The 24,060-nt window shown below is 41.2% G+C and overlaps 1 non-coding gene across 1 annotated transcript; it reads left to right on the forward strand.

Moving 5' to 3' along the window:
* The first annotated feature begins 23,214 nt into the window (after positions 1–23,214).
* On the forward strand, positions 23,215–23,340 carry LOC111751699 (U6atac minor spliceosomal RNA). Its single transcript, XR_002786797.1, has one exon. It is a non-coding gene; the product is annotated as a U6atac minor spliceosomal RNA (small nuclear RNA).
* The last annotated feature ends 720 nt before the right edge of the window (positions 23,341–24,060 follow it).

The raw sequence follows: 24,060 nt of genomic DNA on the forward strand, positions 1-24,060 counted from the left end.
CAGTTACAGTAAAACCTGTGAAAGCCAGAACCTGTATGAGGCAGAAACCTGTCAGAGAAGGAAAACTCAAATATCTTCCACTAATAGAGACAGATAGAAAAGCGGTAAGAAAGCACCCTGTCAAAGGCGGAAAACTTGCGAGACCCAGAAAAACAAGGCAGTCCTGTCAAATTTCAGCTCTCAAGGTTTCACTATGTATTTGAGTTTTCCTTCTCTGAGAGGTTTCTGCTTTACATAGGTTCCAGCTTTCCCAGGTTTTACTGTATATTATAACTTATTTTCTTGTTATAAATAATTTTAACACCAAGAATAGAATTTGCTCAAATGAATCGGTTGACGAAAACAACAGAATGTAGCCAGGGAGAGATTCTATTCCTTAATAAGTAGTCCCAATAAATAGTCCTACTGTGTTTTTTTTACCAAAAGCTTCAAATAGCTTATTTATCCTGTAAATATTAGAAAGCCACGCTCTCAGTCTCTAGACTTCCGTGTCCCAGGGCTTGGTCACTCTCTGGCAGCCTGCCTAGATCCAGTATCCTAACTCATGAGTAGTCCATCTTTCTACACGTTGAACTTCCTCAGTCTATCTCTTTTAGTCAATGGAGAGTTCTTTCTGGAACACGGTATGCTGAGGTTTAGAAAACCAACACTAGCATTTTTTGTTCAAAGCTTCTTATGATCACGCTCCACTCATTTACTAAGGACTAAAATGCAATAGTGAAAAAATATTTTTTCTGCCTGTGGCATCAATTATGCAGATTGACTTTTGGGGAAGGGAAAAGTAACCAGACATCATCAGTATTCTATGAATTTCTAACTTAATTCACACAGTTACCATGATAGCATAACTTATTATTTGGTACCCAACGTTGATGAAGTCTCTGCAGGCTGTCAGTAATTATTCTCAAGTATCTATTATGAGGACACAGAAAATGACTATTATATGCTGACTCAGTAATGTTCATGGAGTGTTCTCTCCCTATCTCTTCTCCAAGCTCTGAGATTTCCCTGTGATATATCTTAGCTGATTCACACAGGAAAGATCTATTAAATTTCAAATTATCTAATCACACTGCTGATGTTCTATTAAGATATAAATAAAAGGAAATAGAGACTTGATTTATTTGTGCTTGTCACCCTGCAGGAGGAAAAATGCAAAATGAAACCTCAGAATGACATGAGTGAGAAGCACAGCAAAGATGTTTCAGGGACCTCTCATGCTGCTTTGTCTCCTTACGCCGGGATCTCAAATTTCAATGGGACATGAGGCTCAAGAAAAAGACAGCTCTACCTGGGACCTTATTTAAGTCTGGACCTTTGGTTGCAAGTGTAAACTACCAACTTCTTACTTTCCAAAAAAAAAAGGCACAGATTGGATCTCATAGCTGAGAAGTTTGGGCCTCACGAATGGCAGAAACTCAAAAGATGTCGTCACTTTGGGCTCTTACCATCTATGAGATGTATTTTTTTTTTTTTTTTGCTGTGTGCCTTAGTTACCTACAGCTGCTGTAACACAAATACCACTCACAAGTGAATGGCTTTAAAGACCTGAAACGTATCTTCTCACAGCTTAGGAGGCTAGAATTTGGAATTCAGGGCACTGGTTCTAAGGGAAGGCTTTCTTTCTGTAGGCTCTGAAGGAAAATCCTTGTCTCTTTCAGCATCTGCAGCCCTGGCGCTCCTCGGTTTCTTCCTGAACCTCATGTGGCATCTGTCCTCCTCCATGTGTGCATGCATGTCTCTGCTGCTTGAAAGAAAGGCCTGAAGACTTATTTTGAAAAAAGCAGCCCTTCAAAACCCTGTGGAGCACAATTCTACGCAGGAATGATTAGGTTTTGGATCCACCTACACTGGCATGACCTCGACTGATGATTTTCCATTAGGTTGCACTGTGGAAGGTGATGACATCACATTAGGTTAGATTACATAGCACAGGTATAGGGGTCAGGATTCCAACACATGTTTGTGGAGACACAATTCAGTCCATGTGTATTGGTCTTGCTGTTGCTAAGTGCAATCAGGTTTCTCCCTGAGGCATGGAGAAGGAAGGACTGGCTGAGAGACACCTGGGTGTATATCATGTGATCTTAGTGACCATAGCAGGCATGCAGGATCACACACCCGCCTCCATGGCCTGGCATGGGAGCAGAGGATGAGGCACGCTGGGACTGACAGCCCTGGTAGAACCATATAAAGCAGGAAATGAGCAGGTCCTGGAAGGAAGGAGCTGCTGTTACTAAGAGACTGAAATGAAGGAATAATGTATGGACGCAACCAGAAAATGTCCAATATGGATTCTAATACCACAGGCCCTGAAGTCTCCCCTCACAACAGAGGCATCGATTTCTTTGGGAGTTCAAGGAGGCAAACACTGGATCCTGGGCAGATACACAGAAGGTTGTGAGGCTTTAAAAAATGAACTTCAACACCAGGCAGTGGCTCATTGTTTTTTCCCTTCCTCTTCAATCCTAGAAAAGTAAGTGAAAGAATCGGGCCTTTGGGTAGTAGAGAAGGATGGAGCATCATGGAATTCCGTAAATGTCCGTCAATAGCTAACAAACCACAGCCTCAGTGCCATCGCCTTTCTTTTTCTGTGCCCACGTGCAGAGCAGAGGAAGGGCTGGTGGTAAAACGAAAGGAAAGATAGGTGTCTGCAGCCAAATGACTATCTGAATTGTTGTATTTCCAAATTTAAAAAGAAGCAGTCACTCAAAGAGATCTTCAGCAGTTCTCGGTAAACTCAAGATCCCATAAGGACTAAGGGCTTGCGGACCACACATTGTCTTTGGACCATAGGTTTTAATGTTTCTCACTTAAAAATGATAATAAGATAATGCAGTAAGCCTTGAAAACAGTCTCTCAGGGACCTGATTACTCATAGCAAAAATCTTGCCCTTTATTGCTTGAAAGGAACTCAGCTGGTGTTCTAGTTACCCAGTCCTGCTATAATCAAAATACCACAAGTGGATGGCTTTAACAAATAGAAGTTTATTCTCACACAATTTAGGAGGCTAGAAGTCCTAATTCAGGATGCCAGCTCCCAGAGAAGGCTTTTTCTTTCTGCTAGTGCTGGGGGAATTTCCTCATCATCAATCTTCCCCAGGTCTAGGAGCTTCTCAGCGAAAGGACCTTGGGTCCAAATGATGTGCTCTCGCTTCCTGATGATTCTTTCTTGGTGGCGTGAGGTTCCTCTCCTCTCTGCTCACTTTTTTCTTATATCTCAAAAGAGATTGACTCAAGATATAACCTAGTCCTGCCTTATTGACATAAGTGCCTCTAATTCTGCCTCAATAACATCTTTTACAACACATTAGGATTTATAACACATAGGATAATCACATCAGCTCACAAAACTTTGCACAACAACACAGTGCTGAGAATCATGGCCTAGCCAAGCTGACACACATTTTTGGGGGGACATAATTCAATCCATAACACCTGGAAAGCATGTTAGATGATCTAGGGATACCAAACTGGGCAGAATTAAACTGTAACCAGTGTATTTATAGGGAGGACTCATTCTGTAAATCAGGGGTTGGCAAACTTACTGTAAAGGGTCAGAGAGCAAACATTTTTGGCTTTTGCAACCATATGGTCTCTTTCAACGGCTCAGTTCTGTTATCGTAGCTCAAAAGTAGCCATAGATAATATGTAAATGAATAGACATGACTGCATTTCAATAAAACTTTATTTATAGACACTAAAATTTGAACTTCATTAATTTTCATACATCACAACATATTATTTTTGATTTTTCCAACCATCTACAAACGTAAAAACCATTCTTAGATCAATGGCTAAAACAGTGATGGACCAGATTGGGCCGCAGGCCATAGTTTGCCCATCCCTGCTCTAAAGGAAGCGTCCCTGGGTAAAGCAAATGGTTTGTGCTGTGCTGCTAAATGAAAGTTTAGAGGGTCAAACCCACCCAATGGCACCACAGAAGAAAGGCCTAGCTATTTGCTTTTATAAGGAGCCCTGATGGCACAGTGGTTAAGCACTCTGCTGCTAACCGAAAGTTCAGTGGTTAAAACCCACCAGCTGCCTCACAGGTGAAAAGACCTGGCAATCTGCTCCCATAAAGATTACAGCCTAGAAAACTCCATGGGGCAATTCCACGCTGTCCTATAGTGTCCTTTATGAGTCAGAATTGACTTGATAGCACAAAACAGCAACAATAGCCTCTGCTTTAGTAGATGTTATGGCCCAGAAAAATCTATGGAGCAGCTCTACTCTGTAACACATGGGGTAACCATGAGTCGAGATTAACTCAATGGCAAGGGGCTCTAAAGGAAAAGAGAATTGCAAATTTTCCTTATCTCCAAAGCACTTCATTTTCTTGCCTCTCACCAGGGGGAAATATTCCTGACACCTATACGGGCAAAAAAAACAAAACAGAAAGTGAGTTAGGTCCTTAAGTTATTGTGCCAGAGACCCAGCCACATAAATACCAGTGGTGTCACTACGGGAGTGTGGGGGGTGCAGACTGCACTGGGTGACACCCTCAGAGGGAGTGACATCAAAATGACTATCTATAAAATTTTCATGCAGTGTTTCAGTAGAAATTACTTTTTATATAATTTTTATTGTGCTTTAAGTGAAAGTTTACAAATCAAGTCAGTCTCTCACACAAAAACCCATATACACCTTGCTAAAAAAACCAAAACCAAACCCAGGGCCGACGAGTTGATTCCGACTCATAGCAACCCTTGCTACACACTTCCAATTAATTACTCTCCCCGTAATGAGACAGCCCGCTCTCTCCCTCCACTCTCTCTTTTTGTGTCCATTTCATCAGCTTCTAACCTCCCCCCACCCTCTCATCTCCCCTCCAGGCAGTAGATGCCAACATAGTCTCAAGTGTCCACCTGATTCAAGAAGCTCACTCCTCACCAGCATCCCTCTCCTAACCCATTGTCCAGTCCAATCCACATCTGAATAGTTGACTTTGGGAATGGTTCCTGTCCTGGGCCAACAGAAGGTCTGGGGGCCATGACCACCGGGGTCCTTCTAGTTTCAGTCAGACCATTAAGTCTTGTCTTATGAGAATTTGGGGTCTGCATCCCACTGCTCTCCTGCTCCCTCAGGGGTTCTCTGTTGTGTTCCTTCTCAGGGCAGTCACTGGTTGTAGCCAGGCACCATCTAGTTCTTCTGGTCTCAGGATGATGTACTCTCTGGTTCATGTGGCCCTTTCTGTCTCTTGGGCTCGTAATCGTCTTGTGTCCTTGGTGTTCTTCATTGTCCCTTGATCCAGGTGGATTGAGACCAATTGATGCATCTTAGGTGGCTGCTTGCTAGCATTTAAGACCCCAGACCCCACTCTTCAAAGTGGGATGCAGAATGTTTTCTTAATAGATTTTATTATGCCAATTGACTTAGATGTCCCCTGAAACCTTGGTCCCCAGTCCCCTGCCCCTGCTACACTGGCCTTCGAAGCATTCAGTTTATTAAGGAAACTTCTTTGCTTTTGGTTTAGTCCAATTGTGCTGACCTCCCCTGTATTGTGTGCTGTCTTTCCCTTCACCTAAAGTAGTTCGTATCTACTATCTAATTAGTGAATGCCCCTCTCCTACCCACTCCCTCCCCTGTCTCGTAACCGCGAAAGAATGTTTTCTTCTCAGTTTAAACTATTTCTCAAGTTCTTATAATATGGTCTTATACAATATTTGTCCTTTTGCAACTGACTAATTTCACTCAGCATAATGCCTTCCAGGTTCCTCCATGTTATGAAATGTTTCACAGATTCCTCACTGTTCTTTATCGATGCATAGTATTCCGTTGTTTGAATATACCATAATTTATTTATCCATTTATCCACTGATGGGCACCTTGGTTGCTTCCAACTTTTTGCTATTGTAAACAGTGCTGCAATAAGCATGAGTATGCATATATCTGTTCATGTAAAGGCCCTTATTTCTCTGGGATAGATTCCAAGGAGTGGGATTGCAGGATCGTATGGTAGTTCTATTTCTAGCTTTTTAAGGAAGCACAAATCTATTTCCAAAGTGTTTGTACCATTTTACATTCCCACCAGCAGTGTAGAAGTGTTCCAATCTCTCTACAGCCTTTCTAACGTTTATTATTTTATGTTTTTTGGATTAATGCCATCCTTGTTGGAGTGAGATGAAATCTCATTGTAGTTTTGATCTGAATTTCTCTGATGGCTAATGATCGTGAGCATTTCCTCATGTATCTGTTAGCTACCTGAACGTCTTCTTTAATGAAGTGTCTGTTCATATCTTTTGCCCATGTTTTAATTGGGTTGTTTGTCTTTTTGCAGTTGCGTTTTTGCAGTATCATGTAGATTTTAGAGATCAGGTGCTGATCAGAAATGTCATAGCTAAAAACTTTTTCCCAGTCTGTAGGTAGTCTTTTTACGAGAAATTTATTATTTTTAATAAAAATATCCCTGTAGTTAATCATAACAACAAATGTTTTTGTTTTTGTTTTCATTAGCCCAGCCTTACACACATCAATACACCTACAAGGCTAAGACTCTATGCTAACTTACTTTTAGAACTTTCTAGTGCACTCTGGTCAGAGCTGTCATTATTACCCAATTACATGGAGGCTTCGAATCCAGTGATTTCGTCAGCACGCCCTACAAGCACGTGCTGTTGTCTTCATTGCTGCCGGTGTGTTTCTAGTCGCTGATTTTGTCAAATTTTCTGGTGTTTTAGCTACAATGTTGTGGTAATTCGCTTGGGGGGTGACACCATGAGTTATCGTATCTGGTGACACCAAACCTAGTGATGCCACTGCCTGCTATTCCGCAAAAGCAATTATTACTTAATATATTCAACACACCCTTGTGGAAGGACTACTCTGTGACAGTCACTGCACTGGGTGAACTTTACCCCCAGTGCAATTGTTCTCTAACCTAAGTGCCCATTTGAGTCAACTATGTCAATTCTGACAGACACAGAGAGGAGGTATTTTTCAAAAGACTCCCCAAAAACAACTAAATCAGAATCTCTGGAGTGGGATCAAGCCACCCTCAGAGTAACATGCTGTAGAAAAATTCCACTGCCCAGGCTACTGTCTTGAAGTTGATTCAATTACTTTGGGGTAGGCGTAGGCCCAGGTTGTTTTTTAAAGCTCTTCATGGGATTCTAATGTGCACCCAGGACTGTGAACACTGGCCTGGGGCTTCTAAGTAGACAGGTTTGATACATTACTCTCAAAGGGCCCATAAATTAATTCCACACCTGAAAGCAGTTTGGGGAGAAGTGCTGTCTCTGGCCTGCTCGTGACTTCACTTTCAAGGACTTGTCCCGGAGCAAGGTGCTCGAGCCTTGACCAAGTTCAAGTCTCTACCTGAGATCCAATTTTCTCAAATACTTCCTTTGTGGCACATATTCATACCTCAGTGTCGTGGATTGAACTGTGTCCCCCAAAAATGCATGTCAACTTGGCTAGGCCATCATTCCCAATATTGTGTGGCTGTCCTTCATTTTGTGATTTGCTGTAATTTTCCTATGTGCTGTAAATCCTAATCTCTGCCTGTGGTTAATGAGGCAAGATTAGGTTACATTAAAGAGGATTAGGGTGGGATGAGACACCCTTACTCCGGTTACATCCCTGATCCCATGTAAAGGGAGTTTCCCTGGGGTGTGGTCTGCATCACCTTTTATCTTACAAGAGGTAAAAGGAGAGAGAAGCAAGCAGAGAGATGTGAGCTTCACGCCATCAAGAAAGAAGCACCAGGAGTGGAGAGAGTCCTTTGGACCCAGGGTCCCTGTGCTGAGAAGCTCCTAGACCAGGGGAAAAGAGATGGCAAGGACCTTCCCCTCGAGCATACAAAGAGAGACAGCCTTCCCCTAGAGCGAACAGTCTGAATTCGGATTTCTAGCCTCTTAGACTGTGAGAGAATAAATTTGTGTTTGTTAAAGCCATCCACTTGTGGTATTTGTTATAGCAGCACTAGATAACTAAGACATTCAGTTTCTCCTTTCCCCCAAAAAATAACCTTTAAAACATAGCCTTCTCACTATCCAGTCTGTATACAACATTGGTTCTCAAAGCGTGGTCCCTCAAACAGCAGCACCAGCATCACCTTGGAGCTTTCAAGAGTGCACGTTCTCAGGCCTTACACCAGATCTAAGGAATAGAGCAATGTATTCAAATTAGGAGAGCTAAGTTCAGAATTTAAGTGTTGATCTCTTAGAAAACTCTAACTTCTAAGATAATGGAGCTCTTTCAACCTAAACTTGAGCTTTTAGGGATTGCTATCTCCTGAATAAGAATAGGCTCTTAAACTAGATTTTATAAAATGAATCACAGGAATTTTCAGTCATTTCTAAGTCACTGATATAGAGCCTAAATTGAAATAGAAGATAAAATAGCTCATTGCTTGCCGGAAAATTAAAACTCCTGGTTTGGAGTGGAAGCATGGCAGACGAATGGGATTTGAGTGGGAATATTGGTTCTTCAGTAGTAGAATGCTCACCCTCTATGCAGGAAAACCAGGGTCAATTCTCAGCCAACGCACCTTGTGCACATGGTCTACATGCTGTTATGATTCTGAACAAATTTCAGTAGAGCTTCCAGTCTGAGATGGACTAGAAAGAAAGGCTTCTTGGTCAACTTCCCGAAGTCACCCAGTAAAAGTCCTGTGGATTACGACGGTCCTATCTGAAACAGGTCATGAAGATGGTGCAGGACCAAGCAGAGTTTTGTTGCATTGTGCGTGGGGTCGCAATGAGTCAGGGGCCAACTTAATGGCAGCTAACAACAATAACATCACGTGTGGAACACAGAGCTGGTCAACTGCAGGATGACTCATCAGCCACTCTGGTTTGGGGGTTCTTCCAGTATATGGTATCACTACCATACAGATACAAGAGATACAAACAACCTCAAGAGGATAAACCAGTTGCCATCGAGTTGATTCCGACTCATAGCGACCCTATAGGACAGAGTGGAGGTGCCCCATAGAGTTTCCAAGGAGCGGCTGCTGGATTCAAACTGCTCACTTTTTGGTTAACAGCTGTGGCCCTTAACCACTGGGCCAGGGGGGTGCCCCAAGAGGGTAAATAATAGTAAAATACAGTTAAATAATTAGAAAGTGACAGAATGGGTATTTATTGCCTTTACTTAATCATAAGTTCATACAACTTAATTTTTAATAATGCCTGTGATTGACAACCAGCTTGTAAAATTCCCGGAAATTTAACTGGCTCTCCCAGGCTCCGGCATACCACAATGTGTAACGTTCACGCTTTGGTCCCAGATTTTCACCATATCCTATTTTCAGCGTAGGTCAGAGAGCTCCATGCAGAGACTATGTCTTCAAGCAGAGCGATGAGCCCTCCGATCCGTCCCCTAGCCACACAAGGCAGAGCAGGTGAGAATGGAGACACGGCTCATCACGGCTTCGTCACTGCCTTGTGAGCTATCTGTTTTATCTGTATCTGGTTCTCCCCCACAGGGTGGTGGGGGTCCAGTGGAAGAATTTTCATCTTCCGTGTAGAAGACCTGGTTCAAGTCTCAGACGATGAACCTCAAGCACAGCCATCACCGGTTGTGAGTGCAGCATTGTGTGTGTTGCTATGATGCTGAATAAGTTTCAGCAGAGCTTCCAGCCTCGGACAGACTAGGAAAAAAGGCCTGGCAATCTACTTCCAAAAATCAACCCTATGGATGATAAGAAGCCCATGAATCACAATGGCTCAGTCCTCAATCGATCATGGAGATGGCACAGGACTCAGCAGCCTTTAGTTGTGTTGTACGTAGGGTCACCATGATTAATGGACCAATTCTACAGCAACTGACAACAACGCTCTCCCCCAAAGAGTTGAGGCATTCCTTAAAGACTGAGACCTACTGTTCATCTATATACGCCTCGTTTGGCATTGAGGTGGTACGTAACTAATGTGTGCACTGTGGCCAATCACCCCACTGGAGGAAAACAACATGAAATGCACACTTCAATAGTCTTTGGTCAGCAGTGACCTACTCTGAATTATAGCTTCTTGGGTCAACCATCACGAGCGTTTTCTGGTGGGTCAGAGCAGGAGCAGATAGTCCAGGCAAGGCCAGAGCAGCCTTGACAGAGACACCAGGAGGTGAGGTACCTGGCTGTGGAATAAGGGGACCCATTAGAGCAGGTCATCCCCCCAAAAATCAAGTCACCTGTTTAGACATTTGGGTTGCACCTTTTCTTGTGTCATACTGTGTGTGTAAAGAACAGTTCTAAAAAATTGTCAAGCTAACCAAAGAAATGGTGTTGAGGAAAACGAGCAGAAGAGAATTGAGAAGTCTCAAAGACGTTTTTACCTCAGAAAAAGCAGGGCACCACCCCCAGCTGCCTCGACACAGGAGAGAGCCTATTCAGAAAATGCTAATAAAACATAAACCTGAAAATGAAGGTTCACCAAGACATTTTCTTTTTAACTTCAGTGAGAGAAACACAACAGTAAAAATTCAAACCACTGCTCTAAAGTTCTCAAAGGAAAAAAAGGAACAGTAGGTGAGTTAAAGGCAGAGCCATCTAAACACAGCAGAGGGTAAGAAGCCTGTCTCCTTGTGGGGGGAAACTCTTGAAAAATAATCAGCGTACAACAAATATTATTAAATCGCAAAAGCAAACACAGAAAAATACAGGTGGAAAATATATCTTAGACTGTAACCAGGCTAAGAAAACAAGACAAATAAAGAACTGTAAAAAGACTTCAGAATCTAATTAGAAGGGCAATAAGAAATAACTGCCAACTGACAGAGAAGGTATAAAGTAAAAACAGCCTCAGGATATGTAAAGAAGGGGACGAGTGGGGGGGATATTTCTCAGACTTTGACCTTCTTTCTTATTATTGTTCCCATTAAATTCCAATTGGAATCAAAGATATACCTGTAGGAGAACAGCAGGTTTAAGATGATTTAACAGTGAACAGATGTATAAAATTCATTCTTTACCTAAGAAATTAAATCGAACCGAGATTCTTTCTGGTCTTTTTTCCCGTGTTCTGTCCAGTGTTATATTTGATCAACCCCTGTGCTCAGAGAAACCCAGCTGCAAGTACTGACATGAAGCGTGATAATTGTTCAGGGCACCAGCTACGAGGCTTAAGGATGCTATAAGGTAGAGGCAGTGGGCCCCAGGCAGTGGAAACTCCCCACAGATTCTGTGGTTACCAGAGGCAAAAGGCAACTTCACCATTGGTACTGAGGCTTTCCCTGAATCAGTAAGGGGGCTTCCCAGAGAGCAGTGTGGCCAGTAGAGGGTGTGCTGAGGCCAATCACATGCACGGTTATACCAAGCCAAACCAAAACACCCATTGCCTTCAAGTCGATTCTGACTCATAGCAACCCTATAGGTCAGAGAACTGCCCCATAGGGTTTCCAAGGAGTGCTTGGTGGATTTGAACTGCCGACATTTTGGTTAGCAGCCATAGCTCTTAACCACTGTGCCACCAGGGCTCTAGGAAGCAGTAATTGAAAATCTCTGTAGAGTGCTGGAAGGCATGTGTAACCCAGAGGTTCTCAGCCAGGGCTAACTTTGTCTTCCAGGGGACGTTTGATAATGCCTGGAGACAATGTTGCTCGTCACAACTCCGGGAGATTGCTATTGGCATCTAGTGGGTAAAGACCAGAGAGGCTGCTGAGCATCCTCCAATGCACAGGGCAACCACCCACAACAAAGAATTTTCTGACCCCAGATGCCATTAGTGCCAAGGTTAAGAAACCCGGATGGAGATCCAGAAGTGAAAGCACAGCTGAAGAGTGCAAAGAGCACAACTTGTGGCAGAAGGGTTCTGTAAAAATGTCTTGGAGGCAGTGTCTGACCTCCTCCAACCCCACAAGGGGGAAAGAGAACCAAGATTAACAGTGCAAGACTGACTCCCATAAGGCGGAGGCCAGAAAATGAAGGTTCACCAAGAACCTTCTCCATCTTTACTAATTCTGACACCTACTGTCCCTCCCACAGCACTCTCTACTGGGTCCAATAGTTCATTGCAATGTCCACACAGAACTCACAGACCATACTCAAAATTTATGGGGTTTATTAGGGAAACAACAGTTACAATTCAGGCTCAGGAACACTCAGGATACAGGTCTTCCATCAGGACAGCGTCTTCCCAGCCAGGCTCACAGGCATGTGTCTCCCTGGCCCTCAGTGTCTGCCCGAAGGCACTCAGCTTTCTCTTACCATGGGCCCAAAAGCCCACCATGTCATCTCCTACTGCTGGGTCTCTCCTGCTGGTCTCCTTCCTTGGTGGTAGTGGGCTCCTCTTCTCTGCTCTGGAATTGGCTCTCTTTTAAGGCAAAACTGACCAATCCCCTTGACAGGCCACAATTACCCTATCACACAATTACCTGGGTGGGAGTTACAAGCCTATGGCTGTGGAAAGGCCACATACAAAAGTAACTAATCACACCACAGGTTGGTATTAAGTTCTGGAGGGATGAGAGAACAATGACAAATCAAATCCCTAGAGTGATATGCAAATGATAACATGGGTGGGTATGCTGTGAGAGAAAAAAGTCCAAGGCAGGGGCACTGGAGAACTAAGAAAGCACACTATATCCACTATAAAAAAAAATGCTGATTAAAGTTGTACTGGATGTCTTGACATTTCTTATGAGATAAGACGTGCAAAGGGTGTGGCCCTGACCTCTGTGTAAGTCAGATAAGATGGGCTGAAAGAGAGAAGAGTGTCATGGATTGAATTGCGTCCCCCGAGAATGTATCAACTTGGTTAGGCCATGATTCCCAGTTTTGTGTGGTTGTCCTCCATTTTGTGGTTTTAATTTTATGTTAAAGAGGATTAGGGTGGGATTGTAACACCCTTACCCAGGTCACATCCCTGATCCAATATAAATGGAGTTTCCCTGGGGTGTGGCCTGCACCACCCTTTATCTCTCTAGAGATAAAAAGGAAAGGGAAAAGAGCAGAGAGGAGGGACCTCATACTACCAAGAAAGCAGTGCCGGGAGCAGGGCACATCCTTTGGACCTGGGGTTTCTGTGTGGAGAAACTCCTAGTCCAGGGGATGATTGAGGGCAAGGACCTTCCTCCAGAGCCAACAGAGAGAAAGCCTTCCCCTGCAGCTGACGCCCTGAATTTGGACTTGTAGCCTACTAGACTGTGAGAAAATGAATTTCTCTTTGGTAAAGCCATCCACTTGTGGTATTTCTGTTATAGCAGCACTAGATGACTAAGACAATGAGTGAAGCTGTTTTAATGGGAAACACCTGAGTTGAAACCTGGCTGCACAGAGGGTTCACAGTCCCTTTGTCAATCAGGAACAGGGTTTGGGATTCTTGGACTGCTGTTTTATAAGAGCCAATTGCCTTCAAGTTGACCCGGCTCATGGCACCCCCGTGTGTGTCAGAGAAGAACCATGTTCTGTAGCATTTTCAATGGCTGATTTTCGGAAGTGGGTCACCAGGCTTTTCTTCCAAAGTGCCTCTGAATGAACTCAAACTTCCAAGCTTTTGGTAAGTAGCCAAGTGATTTAGGTTCTGGAATAAACCTATTCGCATGGCTAGAGGAACAATTCCTTCTAGAAAAATAGAGGAAAGCCGAAAGGGAGAATTTTTCGGAAAAGGTAGAACTTAACCCAAATATATTGATTTATCTAGCTAGAAAACTAAAAATTACAACAACCATTTGTTGTTGTTGCTGGTTGCCATTGAGTTGGCTCCAACTCACGGTGACTTTATCTATTACAGTACGGATTACACCTGTAAAATAAAGAAAATAAAAATCCTCCTTACTCTACCAGTAAACAGCATCATGATAAATTGTGAAGAAATTGAAATTGTCAAGGACTTCATTTTACTTGAATCAATAGTATCCCTCCCATGTGTATACTATAAAGAAACTCTTCCAAGATTCTGGATTTAAACATGATGCTTTTTGGCCTCCACCATAGCTCTCTGGGACTGAGGGGCAGAAAATTCAAACAAACCCTAACAATTGTCTTTAGAACAGCAGACTACATCAGACTAAAGTGATTCTTAAGGCCTTGATTTCATTCTGCTTCATTTTGGCTTGTCCTTACAGAGCCAAGTACAACAGCAAGTTTAATAAATCACATAGACTGTGGTGCTTAGCCCAAATCTAGTGTGTTCCACCAGTGGATTTTGTTTTTATCATGCTTAAGGCAGTCTCTCTGGAACTCTTGGAGTACTATGCTTTATTTTTATTTTTAACAAATTTGCGTGCACTGATCCATAGACATTGTGATACCGTCATAAATCCCTAAAATACTAAACAAGCTTTGAAAGATTTTATTTTTGTTTGCTCCTTATAGTCTCATATACTTTGATGTGAAGCAAACCCTTTTCACAAATTTCAAAGGGCTACATCATTAAAAGGATTACAATGGCAAAATGTCAACAATTTTGCACAATGAGCTGAGAAATGTTTCTGAAAGCTGCTCTCTTTATCAAAAGAGCATACAAGCCTAGTTATTCTGAATCCATGCCAATCTTCTTGCAATGTCATCTCTGGGAATCAGGTTTTTTTTGTTCTGTTCTGTTTTGTTTTGTTTTTGTGTTACTGTGGCTAGAACAACTCAAATATATAGTTGAAATGACACTTCCATAAGTGAGTTAATAATAAAGGGGGAGTGCTTATTAAGAACAGAGCATATGTAGGGTATTGTCATCTTTCAAGCTGTTTCTCTAAGGGTTTAATTAGGTTGAACCATCAGAAAATACCATATTCATCCAGAGAGAACCTGAAAAATTGCACTATAATAAGGCGCAAAAAATTTTATATAAGCAATTTTTATTTTTGTCATATTAGTCCTTTTTTAAAAACTGGGAAATTATTATTTACTTTGGATAATCCTTTAGTTTCCAACTTATCTTCATGAATGCCACTTGTTAAAATCATTGGCCTTGATTTTCTTTTTTAAAATGAGTCCTAAGAAACACATACAAGCATACATTGAAGGTCAAGTTTTCACTGCAGATGCTCAGACAAAACCTACAGAAACGTTAAAGCTTGCTGCAACCCAAAAAAGTCTGATTTTAAACAAACTCAGAATAACTTAAAACATGCATTAGATAAATTTGAATGCTTTCTATTTAATATTCAATTACATATTTGCATATGATCCGAGTAATTAACATCAAGACAAATAATCATTTTAAAAACACTTCAAATCTACCATACACTTTTATACAGAACTATTACCATATCATTTAAATATTAATATTCACACAAATAAGTTCATATAAAAAACACCTTACAGGAAATATACGGAAGCACTTATATTAATCAAGTGTGTGATAGCAAAAGATTAAAATAAATTCTATTTAAATAATGCTAACAAAAATTCTTTGGAAAAGTCTACAGGCCAATGGATGCAAACTCAAAACTACAACATCTGATTTCCATTTTGTCTAAAGTCCTTGATTTTCCCAATGCAAAAGGAGAAAACAAAAAGGAGGGAGAGAATTCTAGAACCACCCACCATCTTTCAGAGGCTATGCTCAGTGCTTTATATCCATCATCTCATTTCACCACCAAAGCAGCCACATAGGATAAGAACTTATACACGAGAAGAGCAAAGCACAAGTTAACTCAACCAATGTCTAGTGGCTAAACTTCTAGTAAATATATCTTGGTTTCTCCCAATGTCATACCTTTTTTTTACAAGCTGCGATTGAGTTGGAATCAACTCATGGGAACCCCATGTTTGTCAGAGTAGAACTGTACTCCATAGGGTTTTCAATGGCTGATTTTTCAGAAGTAGATCACCTGCCTTTTCCTCTCAAGTGCCTCTGGGTGGACTCAAATCTCCAACCTTTCAGTTAGCAGCTGAGCGCATTAACTGTTTGCAAGACCCAGGGATTCCATACCTTTCTACTACCCCAGAGTTTTCCAAAGACCTACAGGAAACGCCCTTGTTTGATTCTATTTACTCCATCATTTCCCAAATTAATTTGACCACAGGACCCTTTCCTTTTCCTACAAATAGCTGTTTAAGGAACTTTGCACCTTATCAGTCTTTCTGGAGCAAGTAAATTAAACATATTACTGGAAAATGCAAACTATGTAATTTATCATTTTTTAGTAGAAAAAGGTGGATATGAAATTAGTCCAAAGGACTAATGGATCACATGCACCATATCCTACACAACCCCAAGACCAGAAGAACTAGATGGTGCCCGGCTGCCACTACTGACCAGTCTGATCAGGATCACAATAGAGGGTCCCAGGTAGAGCAGGAGAAAAATGGAGAACAAAAAACCAAATTCATAAAAAAAAAGACCAGATTTACTGGCCTGTTAGAGACTGAAGAAACCACCGACTATGGCCCTAAGAAACTCCTGTGACTTGGAACTATAGCCATTCCCAGAAACCATCTGTCGTGGATTGAATTACGCCCCCCCAAAAAGTGTGTTTCAACTTGGTTAGGCCATTATTCCCAGTATTCCCAGTATTCTGTTGCTGTCCTCCATTTTGTGATTGTAATTTTATGTTAAAGAAGATTAGGGTGGGATTATAACATCCTTACCAGGTCACATCCCTGATCCAATGTAAAGGGAGTTTCTCTGGGATGTGGCCTGCTCCACCTTTTATCTCTCAAGAGATTAAAGGAAAGGGAAGCAAGCAGAAAGTTGGGGACCTCATACCACCAAGAAAGCAGTGCCAGGAGCAGAGCACATCCTTTGGACCTGAGCTGCTCCCAGACCAAGGGAAGACTGATGACAAGGACCTTCCCCCAGAGCCGACAGAGAGAGAAAGCCTTCCCCTGGGGCCAGCGCCCTGAATTCAGACTTCTAGCCTACTGGGCTGTGAGAGAATAAGTTTCTCTTTGTTAAAGCCATCCACTTATGGTATTTCTGTTACAGCAGCACTAGATGGCTAAAACACCGCCTTCCAACCAAGCAATAGACAGGACCATAAAATAAACAATAACACCCAAAAAGAACATGCTCAGTAGGACAGGCAATTATACAAAACCAAAAAGGCAATATTTGCCCAAAAGTAAAGATAAGAAGGCAGGAAGGGGTAGAAAAATCAGAGGAAAGGAAACAAGGAACCCAGGGTGGAAATGGGAGGAGTGCTGACACACTGTGGGGATGGCAACCAATGGCATGGAACATTTTCTGTACAATTTGTTGAATGGGAAACTCATTTGCTCTGTAAACTTTCACCTAAATCGCAATTAAATATTTAAAAAAAAAAAAAAGGAGCATATGAGAAGACTTTGATCTATCATATGTAATGCTGTGTCTCACCTCCCGGCATTTTAATATTTCAGGATTCCCAGTGTGCTACAAACAACTCATAATGCATTTTTCCAGCTTAGTAGGCTATACTCCCCAGCACATATTTACATATGAAAAAGGGAAATGGTGAGAATTTTATCCTTTACTCCAAAGGCAAGTTTCTGCTGGAGAAGCTACAGATTTCCACGGGAGGAGGTAGCTTTTCTGGGGCACCTCACATCCCAGCACGCCCTAGATACTTACCCAGCGTATCTCCCAATATTGACCCAATTGTGTCTAGTTCCCTCATTAGTAAAGAGAAGGAACATGATGTCACTTTCCACAACTGTACAGAAATACTTAAGAAATGAATGGTTTGGGAAATGATGTGAGCTGCCCATACAAAAGGCATAGAAGAGAAAAAAAAAAAAAAACGAACCCGTTGCAGTAGAATTGATTCCAACTCGTAGCATCCTTATAGAACACAGTAGAACTGCCCCATAAAGTTTCCAAGGCTATAAATCTTTAGGGAAGCCAACTGCCACATCTTGCTCCCAGCAGTAGAGAAAAAGACCTAGAAACATAAGCCCTTCCTATCTGGTAAAGCAATTGATTTTAGTGAAAGTATAGATTTCCATTAAAAACAAAAAATAGCATGAACGATGAAATGTGCAACTTAGTAAATCCAAAGCACACTATATGAAAAGCCCTATTTTATTAAATCAAGAAGAAACTGGAACTGTCTTCCATCAAAAGTTTGTTAAAGCATAACGTTGTTACCACAATTTTCATATTTAAACATGAAGTAAACTCGTAATTTTAGTTTGTGAAAGTGAATAGCGGGAAGCCCAAAGTAATTTAAGTTGAGATAATCTCCTGTTCTCATCATAATGTTTTGTCACAAAAAGGTCAGGAGAATAAGCAAGAATATGTTACAGAATTTCAACTCTAATGTTATCACAGATTCCTCTATTTGGAGGCCATTTTGTTTTGCATTATTCTGTGGTAAGTACGGTGTTAAAAAGTGAAAAACCCAAATAAAAGTTTTAGAAACCATGCAGAGATTCACAACTCTTCAAATACTCGTTTGGCAGAGTTAAAAACATGCTATTGTTCTAAAAATTAATTCAGCGCCTCTAATGCCTTATTCACTAGATGCTTCTCACGTATCAGTTATGGGCCCAATCTGTTAAAGACACTTTTGGAGCACACATCAAAAGTATATGACATGATCCCTGCCCTCACCAAACTTAAAATTCACTTGAGAAATAAAATTAACAGGAGTGAAAATTATTGAACATGTCGCTACAGAATAGACTTTTCGTATTATGAGAGAGGCACCCAGAGACCTTCACAAATCCCTAAACTTCAGGGTAAACCTACGGTCCTCCCACGTGTTAGTGAAATGGGACTGCTGGGTGGTGAACCAGGTCCACACATCAGCTAAGTGACTCCCAGGCCCACAGCACATGAGACACCAATGTATGTCTGAGCAAAATTACAGATTACTACAGGTCAGGTGCCCTGGAGTGACACAGGAGAAAGAGAAATAATAAATGGTACCTTTGTGAATGCCAACGTCTATGATTTTTTTAAATAAACTCCAAAATTGTGCAGTACTAACAGTGATGTTGATATCATTCAGAAAGGGAGGATATGCAATATCGTGTGTTCGTAACAAATGTTATTGAATTCCTACTATGCACCTGACAACTGTTCTTAGCATTGGGAATATAAAACCAAACCAAATGCATTGCTGTTGAGCCAATTCCAACTCATAGCAGCCCTATAGGACAGAGTAGAACTGCCCTATTGCATTTCCAAGGAGCGGCTGGTAGATTCGAACTGCCAACCTTTTGGTTAGCTGCTGTAGTTCTTAACCACTATGCCACCAGGGCTTCTCATGGGGAGATAGCAGCGAATAAAAGAGATAAAGGCTATTCCTTCATGAAGCTGACATTACAGTGGGAGGAGACTGAAAGTAGATCAATTAATCACCAATGTTTAACTTAGAGGTTACCCTATCAGTGCAAGAGACATCGGCAATGTTGGGAATGCTGTTTATACGGAATAGTCAGGAAAGACTTCTCTGATAGTTTTGTCTTTTAGTAGAGAACTAAAGATGTCAAGGAGAAGAGCACTCCAGATGCAGAGAAAAGTCCCTGAGGTGGCAGTGATATCAGCAAATTTGAGGGACAGCAAGGAGGCCTTTATGGTAGGAGTGAAGCAAGAAGGAGAGAAGGTAGGAAATGTGTGGCTGGTGTGAACCAACTGTGCTAGGCCTGAAGCAATCATGGGCTGGAGTTGTCTTAGAAAGTATCATGACAGAGGGCACCTTAGCATGGATCTCAAAGGACAGATAAGATGGGAAACTCTGGTGGCGTAGTGGTTAAGTGCTACAGCTGCTAACCAAAAGGTTGGCAGTTCAAATCCACAATGTGCTCCTTGGGAACTCTATGGGGCAGTTCTACTCTGACCTATAGGGTCGCTATGAGTCAGAATCGACTGGACAGCAACAGGTAACGAGAAGGGTAGGAAATAAATTTAAAATTGTTACTTACCTGTTACCTGTCTAATTTGTAGACATTTCTGGTACACCTGAGAACATTAAAAGGAATACCTAAACTTTTACTCAGACGTGCATTTAAAATGAATCTGCCGTCCCTGGTAATTTACTCCGAATAGGGCATCTTTTTAGTAGGGCATCTTCTTGGAGCCCACTGAATTCATCTGACCAGTTCCCTGACTTTCTAATTGTCTTACTTTATTCTGGAAGTCTCTCAAAAATGAGAATGCTTAATCAAACTCATCACATATGGCTCCATGTGAAAGGCAAGCTTCTGAAAAACTATTTAAATGCCTGATTAAATTTTTTTAAAATCCATAGTCACCTCAGTCTGCTACCAGCTCAGAGTAGCAGAAAGTTTAAGAATGTTTTTTACATCCTTTCTGTGAATTTTCAGACGCTTGTCTGATGGAGGTGTTCAAGCATGGCAGAGAAAAAAGTCAAGAACTAATCAAGTAAGCTGATCTCAGACTCAAATACGTTAATTTATGAGGTGTTAGTAACACGAGAATTGACCTGTGAAATAGCTGCTCATTTTATTAAGGAAAAAGGATCAAAATGCCCCAAACTTATTATAACAGAAATATGAAGTAACAGATGCCAAAGACAAATAATGACTGAAATGGGTTTTATAAGGACAGCATGAACCACGAAGTCCCCCAACCCCTTTTCATTTCAAGACTCTGTTGAAGTAGGAACTAAAATTGCAAACTGGTTTTCTCGGCCTTACCAGGTAACCACAGGCAATTGATGACTGTTTCTATTCTTCAATTTCCTCAGCTATTCAAAGAGGAAAATTCTGTTTTACTTCTTCCCCAGGGATATCTTTTGGTGTTGTTCATTTCTGTCAGCTGCTAAATATTATAGCTTTCTCCAAATGTGTGTCCATCGACCTCCAAGCAATCAATTGCAAATTCCAAGGCGCAAAAAAAAAAAAAGCACTCTAGCTTCATTTCATTTATTGGAAATCCTTAAAAGGTCATTGGAGTACATAGTCTATATCATGAATACAGTCTCTTGAGATTTGGAATTCATCATGGAGTTTTCTGTTGAACTTACTTTGTTTGAAATGAAACAAACAAACAAAAAATGAATATTTCATTGAGGATGGGAATTTTAAAATCCTGCTACCTTTGTAAGCCTTTCCCGTCCAGCTACCTAAAAGTGATGTCTCTTTTCTTGAAATTCTCCAGCAATTATGCAATTATGACTTGTATTCTTCATTTGTTAATTTACCTTACACTGCTTATGGTTCATCTCTTTTTTTGCATTTAAGTGTTATTTGAATATTTTATTGTCACGTTTCTCCACACGTTGAAATTATTTAAACAGATTTTTAAGCTTGATAAGATGAAAGATTAGGAATTAAATATCAATAAGCCCCACCCCCAGACTCAGGCACTCAGAGCAGTATCTGGCACACTGTGGTCCCTTACGATAATTTATCGACTAGATTTTCTTGCTCTCAGGTAAATGATTGGAGAGAAGTACAATAGCTGTGTAATACTAGGCATAGATACTAATGCCCAAGCAACTAAGTCTTTTAAAATATATCCACTCAGGCCTGAACAATTCAATTTATAAAGATAATCATAGTCTGCACACAACAGAAGATACAAAAGCTATGCCTTGAAGAGCAGAGTTATGTCGAGGGCCAAGTGTGGACTTTGATCCCGGAGAAACTTGGGTGCAAATCTCTGGTCCACCACTTATTGCCTCTGTGACTTTGTGCAAGTTACAAAAGCTCTGTATAAGGCTCCATTGCCTCGTCTTTACAAAGGAGATAATAATATCTCCTTCAAAAATTACTGTGAGAACTGAAACAGAACACACTTAATGGGCCTGGTACAAGACAAGAAGCTCAAGAAGCGATTCACAGATATTAGGTTCCTCACTGGACCCTAACAGGTCATGCCTAGCTAGGTGGTCTCAGAAACTGGGCAGACCTTGTGACTAGAATATATTTTTGTTTAATCTTTACGTTTTAGGAAACTCAGGACCAGATTTTCACCCTAATTTATTAGGTAAACAAGCTTGGCTACATGCATGTCCGTAACCTGACTCCTCCAGAACTCATCTTACTTGTCTATTTTGTTTTACTCTCATCCAGGGTTTTTTTTCTGTTTGTGTTCTTTTATTATATTTATGTGTTTGTTCAGCTACAAAATGTTTAAGTTGTCTTAAATACATGAACAAGACAAATTAGCTAAATGTTGGACATTGACTAATCTCTGAAAGGATTATCCAATTCAATTACTATTATTTTTTGTTTTTTTTAAGTCAATAAGCAAGAGAAGAAAAGAAGTTAAAAACAAAAAAAATTGATTTTTTTTTTCATTATTGTGCTATTAGGAGTCCCCCTGCAAAAAAAAAAAAAAAAAAAAAACCATTGCCATCAAGTCAATCCCAAGTCACAGCAAGGCAGAGTAGAACTGCCCCACAGGGTTCCTAAGTAGCGGTGGGTGGATTTGAACTGCCGACCTTTTGGTTAGCAGCCGAGCTCTTAATCACTGCACCACCAGGGCTCCATTAGGAGCCTCAGGGCAGCACGAATGGTTAAGCTCCCAACTACTAGTTGAAAGGTTGGCTGCTCCAATCAACCCAGAGGCAGCGCAGAGGACAGATATGGCCATCTGCTTCTGAAAGGTCATAGCCTTGTAAGCACTGTGAAGCAGTTCTACTCTGACACACGGGGTCGCCACGAGTCAGAATGGACTGGGCAGCAACTAACAACAGCATTGTGCCATTAAATAGAAAAACCTATAGATCTAGCAGTGCCATACGGAAGAAAATGTTTTCATTTACTAAATTAAAAAGGATCTTACAAAAGCATTGCTACGGTATGGGGAGAAGAGCTGCAGAGAACTAGGAAATAGCTATACAGGTTTTCTCTAGTCCTCCTTGTATGACCCATTTTCCACTAATATCTTGATTTTCTCCTTTCAATGAGTTTAACAGGAAACAACAACTCCTGAAAAACCTGAGATTTTCATCTTGGCCCTATCACTATGAATTCTCTGAACTGCTTGGACCATACAATTTTGTACACATGGGAATATCCCAAGTCACAAGGGTTGAAATTCTGACCTAAGCCTCTTCCTTCACAGAAGATATACCACTGCACCTGGTCTATGAATTAATGCTTTTGTAGCCCCTGCCCCTAAACACGTTAACTCTTGAAATTGTGACTGAGTCATTTCTTCAGGACTTTCTCAGCAAAACGCTGACCCTAACAGATCTGCTTTCCATAATCTGGATATGATTACCGTAACATTTCCAGGGCGAAATGCCAAATGCTCAGAACTGTTAAAGATAGTGTAAATGACCAAGCAGACATACAGAAAAGGTTATCAGGTCTAAAAGTCATCAACAGGGACTATTTCACAATTAACTCTTGCATTTCCTCAGCCCCACATGCTTATCTGGGTCAGCTTCTTTAATAAATTTTATTGTCTGTTGATGTAAAAAGTAATCACGGTGTTATTTGAGAGGAGAGAAGATTTGTACTACACTTGACATAGTAAAAGAGGCCCCAGTGACCTGTACGGATAAGGCATTGCAAACTACTATGTGTTCTAAGAGTCGCGTGAACTTCTATTTGTTGATATCGGTGGTTGGGTACAGTTTGTGAAAATTTATCAAACTATGTAATTATGCGTTTATACTTTTCATAGGGAACTTTGGTGGTTCAGTGGTAGAATTCGCCCTTCATACAAGGAGATCCGGGTTCAGTCCAGGTCAAGGAACCTCGTGAGCAGCTACCACCCATCTGTCAGTGGAGGCTTGCATGTTGCTATGATGCTGAACAGGTTTCAAAAGAAACTTCCAGACTAAGACAGGCTATGAAGAAAGGTCTGGCAATCTACAGAAAATCAGCCAATGAAAACCCTATAGATCACAATGGTCCAATCCACAACTGATCGTGGGGATGGAGCAGGACCAGGTAGTGTTTCATTCCATTGTGCACGGGGTCACCATGAGTCGGGGCAGCTAACTCCAACCCGATGGCAGTTAATGACAACAACATACTTTTTACATGCAAATTACACACCATTAAAAAGTATTCTTTCAAAAAATCTTTTTTTAATGAGTGATGTTTCATACGTGGCTTTACAGTGACTTTTTCTCCAACACATTTGACTTCACCAAGATGTGATATTTTGAAGGTTTATCATCCATTTAAGTTCATAGATGTTCAAATAGGCTAGAGCTATAACTGCTTTATGCACAAATCATTCTGAGGGGTGTATTGAATCCCATGTTGTGAAATACAAATGGAATCCATTACCGGGAGTAATGACGCAGTAATGGTTCATTTAGGCG

Source organism: Loxodonta africana, chromosome 23, assembly GCF_030014295.1.
Source record: "Loxodonta africana isolate mLoxAfr1 chromosome 23, mLoxAfr1.hap2, whole genome shotgun sequence".
NCBI lineage: Eukaryota > Metazoa > Chordata > Mammalia > Proboscidea > Elephantidae > Loxodonta > Loxodonta africana.